Source organism: Corvus brachyrhynchos, unplaced genomic scaffold (assembly GCF_000691975.1).
Source record: "Corvus brachyrhynchos isolate BGI_N302 unplaced genomic scaffold, ASM69197v1 scaffold285, whole genome shotgun sequence".
In the NCBI taxonomy this organism is placed as follows: Eukaryota; Metazoa; Chordata; class Aves; order Passeriformes; family Corvidae; genus Corvus; species Corvus brachyrhynchos.
This window is the reverse complement of record NW_008238323.1, coordinates 816,148-821,017: the sequence shown is the minus strand read 5'-3', so window position 1 is coordinate 821,017 and position 4,870 is coordinate 816,148. Positions and strand designations below refer to the sequence as shown.

The 4,870-nt window shown below is 45.9% G+C and overlaps 1 protein-coding gene across 1 annotated transcript in view; it reads left to right on the top strand.

Moving 5' to 3' along the window:
- Window positions 1-4,870, top strand: part of LOC108446752 (CBP80/20-dependent translation initiation factor-like) — a 49,445-nt gene that overhangs the window by 39,811 nt on the left and 4,764 nt on the right. The window lies entirely within an intron of this gene.

Below are 4,870 nucleotides of genomic sequence, written 5' to 3'. Positions count from 1 at the left end.
CGCGTCGCCAAGTGCCACCCCTCCTCCCCGCCGTGGTTTTGTTTTAGGGGTTTCTTTTTCTGAACTCATTGCTCAAGCAGCAGCAGCGCATCCCGCCGGGTTATTGTTTGGCTTTCGAAAGAAGACAGAGAATTTGGAAAAGGAGGAAAAAAAAAATAATCTAAGTGGGGGCTAGTATTGTTTTCACGCCGTCCTCCTGCCTTGCCCTGGCCAACTGGCAGGAGACAGCAGGCAGCAGATGTCTCGGGAGGACAAAGCCAGGCACACACTACACCAGACGCTCATAATTGATGGCTTTTGTCAAGCGGGGCTTGCGTTAGGTTCCCCCCCTCCTTCTCTTGTTTTCGACTTTCTGTGTGTTCCCCCACCTACCCGCCACCACTTCAGAGGCAGATTGGAGAGCGGGACAACTTTCTTATTTGCACTGGGTTTTCTTTTTCTCGAGCATTCGTAATTTCTTCTTATCTTATTGTCTTGTTGGACGGACAGTTGTGAGCAGCTCGGGGACGGGGAGAGCAGTGCCTTCCTTCGAGCTGGGTAACGGTTTATGTGAAGATGCTTGAAGCAGAAGGAGTGTTTTAAAGGAGTCCTAAAGCCACTGCAGAAGTTACATAGCCACCATCATCTTGCCAGTAACCTCCTCGGTGGATTGAGAAATGTGTCCTTTGAGCTGGGGGCTCTAAAAACAGGGGATTCTGTGGCTCTTGCTGTTCAAGTCGCCATTATTCCTCAGCCACTATAATCATTTAACTTTTCTTTGTAATAATTCTTTTTTTCCATTGAAGGAGTGCTTTATTGTTATTACTGTCATGGTTGTAATTATACATTTAAATCCAGGCCTGTTGTAGTTGGGCCTAATAATGTACAGGGCAAGGGAGAAATGAAGGTTTGATGTTCTTTGGAGACTGGTAAATAGAAGACAAGCAGTGCATAGCAAAAAAAGAGGAAAAAAGAAGAAGGAAAAATAGAAAAAGCCAAAAATAGAAGTTTTGAGCCTGGCTTCTAACTAGCTGAATATGCTATCCAGCGTTCCTAGGTGTGCAGTGTGCAGGAGCAGCTCTGTCCCGCGCTCCGTGTAAGTGGTGCAGTGTCATCAAGGCATGGGGGACATCTTCAGAGAGGCAGAGTGTGCTCGGGGATCCCCAGGGTGCTCCAGGATCCCCTCATGGCTCCGTGCTGGAGCATCCCGAGGGAGAGGACGGCTGTGGGGGATGGTGGTGAGGTGCCACCTGGAGGGTGAGAGGCTGGGCCAGGGCAACGCTTGAATCGTGAAGAAGACGCAGTGGGCTCCTTATTTGCTGATCTAGCAACACTTTGACTTGGGAAATCCCTCCAGGTGCTTTTTCCAGTGAAGCCTAGTGAGGGTGCAGGAGCCGAGGAAGGCACGATGCCGTCAGCCCATCCTGGTTTCTTCTCACTGCTCAGTTTATTTCCTTTATGATGGTAAGAGAATTTGTGCCGCAAGGATGGCGCACACGGACCCTGGACCAGGCAGGCTGGGCCTGAACTCAGCAGCTCAAACCCATTTTTCAGAGCAAAACGTTGCATTTCTGGTGGCTTGTAGAGAAGAGAGATTTCACCCCGACCTCCTTGGATGTGCAGTATGTTCTCGGGTGCCTTATGAATGTGTTGGTCTGTCTGCGATGGGGAGGAAGCTTTTGCTGCAAAATTCAAAGGGCAGAAATTTTCAGCAGAAAATGCATTGCAGGGGGTGAGAGTCATGATGCTGCAGTTCAATATTATCTGAATTTTCATCTGGTTGTCTGCTGATCCAGTTTTCATTCTGCACCTGGAGCAAGAGGAGCGAGCTGGAAACAGGAGCTTCAGTTTTCCTGTCTACCCAGAAAGCAGCAAAATGATTGCTGAGTGCCCTGGAATTGTCCGGAAAAATTAACTTTTGCTTCACTAACTCAAGCCCAGGAGCTTCGCATGGTGACGGCGCCTTGCTTTGGGTCAGCTTCGTTAGTAGCAATGTGGTTTGATGGTATTAATGAGCAGATGAACTTCATTAAGGCGGCAAAGCCCATCAGTATTACAAGGCTCAGGGTTGTGCCCATTGCTCTTTGTTTTTCCTGCTCCCTGAATTCTCAAGGAGTGGAGGAGAAGGGGATATAACACCCATCACAGTGCACTTAGGCACAGTGTCAGTCTTCTGGGAGAAGGCCTGAAAAACAGTTTTGTCTTGATTTTTTTTTTCTTGTTTTTTTTATGAACAGAGAAGTCCTCTAGCAGGGACTACAGCCTGATGGGTTGGGGTGCCAGGGATCCCGCCAGCAGTGATCCAGACTGCCACTCTGGCCCCTGCAGATTCTCACTTCCCACAGAATTTTTTCTTGGATTGTAGTGAAAGAAGAAAAAAGAAAAGAAAAACACAAAGAATTGGGGATGTTGTTTCTAAAAACTTGAATTTTCACCCATCAGTGCATCAGGAGGCATTCAGAGTCAAAGTGTAAGCCACTGAGCAGTATTTCTCCTAAAGCATTTCCCTAACCCTACCTGCTGTGAGAGTTTATTCAATTTTCTCATTGTCGGGCAATCCTGCAACCCCCACTGACCTGGCTTGGCCCATGACTTTCCCTTCCAACACTGGAAATGAGGAACTTTTATGTGAAATCCGTCGTTTTTTAATGTCTTGCCATTTATCTCTGCTATTAACATACATTCATCCAGCCATTAACTGGTACATCAGTCACTCTGTTGATGTCCGAGAATCAAAATGTTGACCAAAAATGGCGTTTTTTTCCCAAAAATTACATGCTGCCAATGGTATCTTTCTGAAGTCCATCCGTAGGAAGCCTGCGGGCACATGACATCATTCACCAGAGTACTGTGTTGGGAAAAGAGGCACCACAAGGACATTTGATGGGCAGGATGGGGAACAGTGCTGGGGAATTTTTTGGGTGAGAGCACCTGGGGATCCTGGAGTGTTTTCTTCTCTTTTTTTTTTTTTTCCCCTTTTTTTCCCTCCATCTTTTGGCTTACTTTAGAAACGGTCGCCAAAGAGCGTAATTCTCCAACGTGTTTTTAGGCGCAAAACCACTGGCTACGTCTCCCCAGATCAGCCAGATTCCATTTTGCTGCTCAATAAAAGTATCTGTGTGGGGTTTTACTGTGTTGTCCCCATACAACTACATCAGCAAAGGGGAAAATAACCCCCTCAGGCCAAATGTGTGTGGGGCCAAACGTCGGGGTGGTGTGGAGGCGAGTGGCTGCAGCATCACCTCTGTGCCCATCTCCCTGGGATGGAGAGCAGGTTTGCGGACTCCTTGCCAGCCTCCCCAGAGTCTAATTCACCTCATTCCTGGTAAAAATCTTTCCAAACTGATGGGTTTTGCTACACAGAAAGTGACTTGTTTGGTTTCCCCTTGAGGGATTCCACTGCTGTTCGGAGAACTCATGTGTATATGGAGGTTAAAAAAAAAATGGGGAGAAAAAAAAGGAAAAGTAAGTGATTTGCTTGGTTCCCCTCTTCCCCTGAAGGAGATTAATTAGTATCTATTCTTGGCATGATTGATGGCTTTGAAAGAAAACTTGTCAGAATAACTTATGATTTATTTTCATGCTTATTTTTATAACACCCCTCACTTGGAGATCTCTCAAAATCTTAAATACGATTTTTTTTAATTTCCCTGCTGGGTATTTTATGGCTTTACACTAATTTTGCTCTTCTTGGTGGTAGCTATTAGGCAGTCCTGGTGATGTTTTCAGTATTTTTTCAGAAGAAGTGATACTAAAGGTTGCAAAGTCCACTGGTGATAGCCAAGGGAGCTGCGGTGTCCTGCAGAACACGAAGTTAACGCTAGCAATTCTTCTTTTTTTTTTTAAATGTATTTATTTGCATTTGAAAAAGCGACATTTTTAATTTAATCATATTTGTTAAACTAAGCGCTTTAAATTTTTTTTTTTTAATTTCAAAAAAAGAAAAATGTTTTGGGGAGAGTAAAGACTAGATAGTCATACTTAGAGAAATCACAAACTCATCGTTTTCAGCATTTCAGAGACTGTTAAAACAAGGGAGCTCATAACTCTTTGTGGTAATTCAGTCTTTGTTTATAGAACATCCAGACCCACTGTATGCTATAAAATGCATCATCTGAGTAATAAATGTTTAAAGCTTGACATTTCCCCATCTCTTTGTGGGTACGCGCTATCGCTTCTCCTGCTCTGGGAGGGGCCGTCCTTTAGTTCAGGATGGAAGGAAAGGAATATTGGGTGGGTGGGAGCAGAATATCCCTCGTGGTGCAGCTCAGGAGGGCTCCGTGGGGACAGCTCAGTGCTCCTGGTGCCAGGTCACATCCTGCTTCTCCTCCTGTGGGGCTTGGTCCCTATCCCCATCACTTCTCACAGGGGTGAGGGTGAAAGCTTTGGGAATGGTGCAAAGGGCTCAGAGCTCCATGGATGAGGGATTGAGCCCCTCTCCTGATCTGCCTCCACTGCTGCCCCCTCCCCTGCTCCCCATCCTCTGCCCAAAGCAAATTTCCCATCTCTTTGTGTCCTACCTCAGCTGAGCCTGGGGGTCTGTTAGAGAATCCCCCTGATTTAATCACATCCATTCCACCCAGTGCTACAGCAATGCGGGCTCACCAACCACTGCTGCCTGTTAAAAATAGTCTTTCAAAATTATATTCAAGATGTTTATCACAAAATCACAGAATATTCTGAGTTGGAAAGGACCCACAAGGGCCATCAAGTCCAGCTCTTAAGTGAATGCCCATACAGGAATACCAACTGAGCCAATCTCAGAAAAAACAGGTGTACTACGAGGTCTCCTTTGGAAAGCTCTTCTCAAGCCAAAGGCAATTAATTTTTGTCTAACTGAAATGCCTGTATCTTGTCCTGGCCTGAGGGAGGGACAGAGAGGGAGAAACAA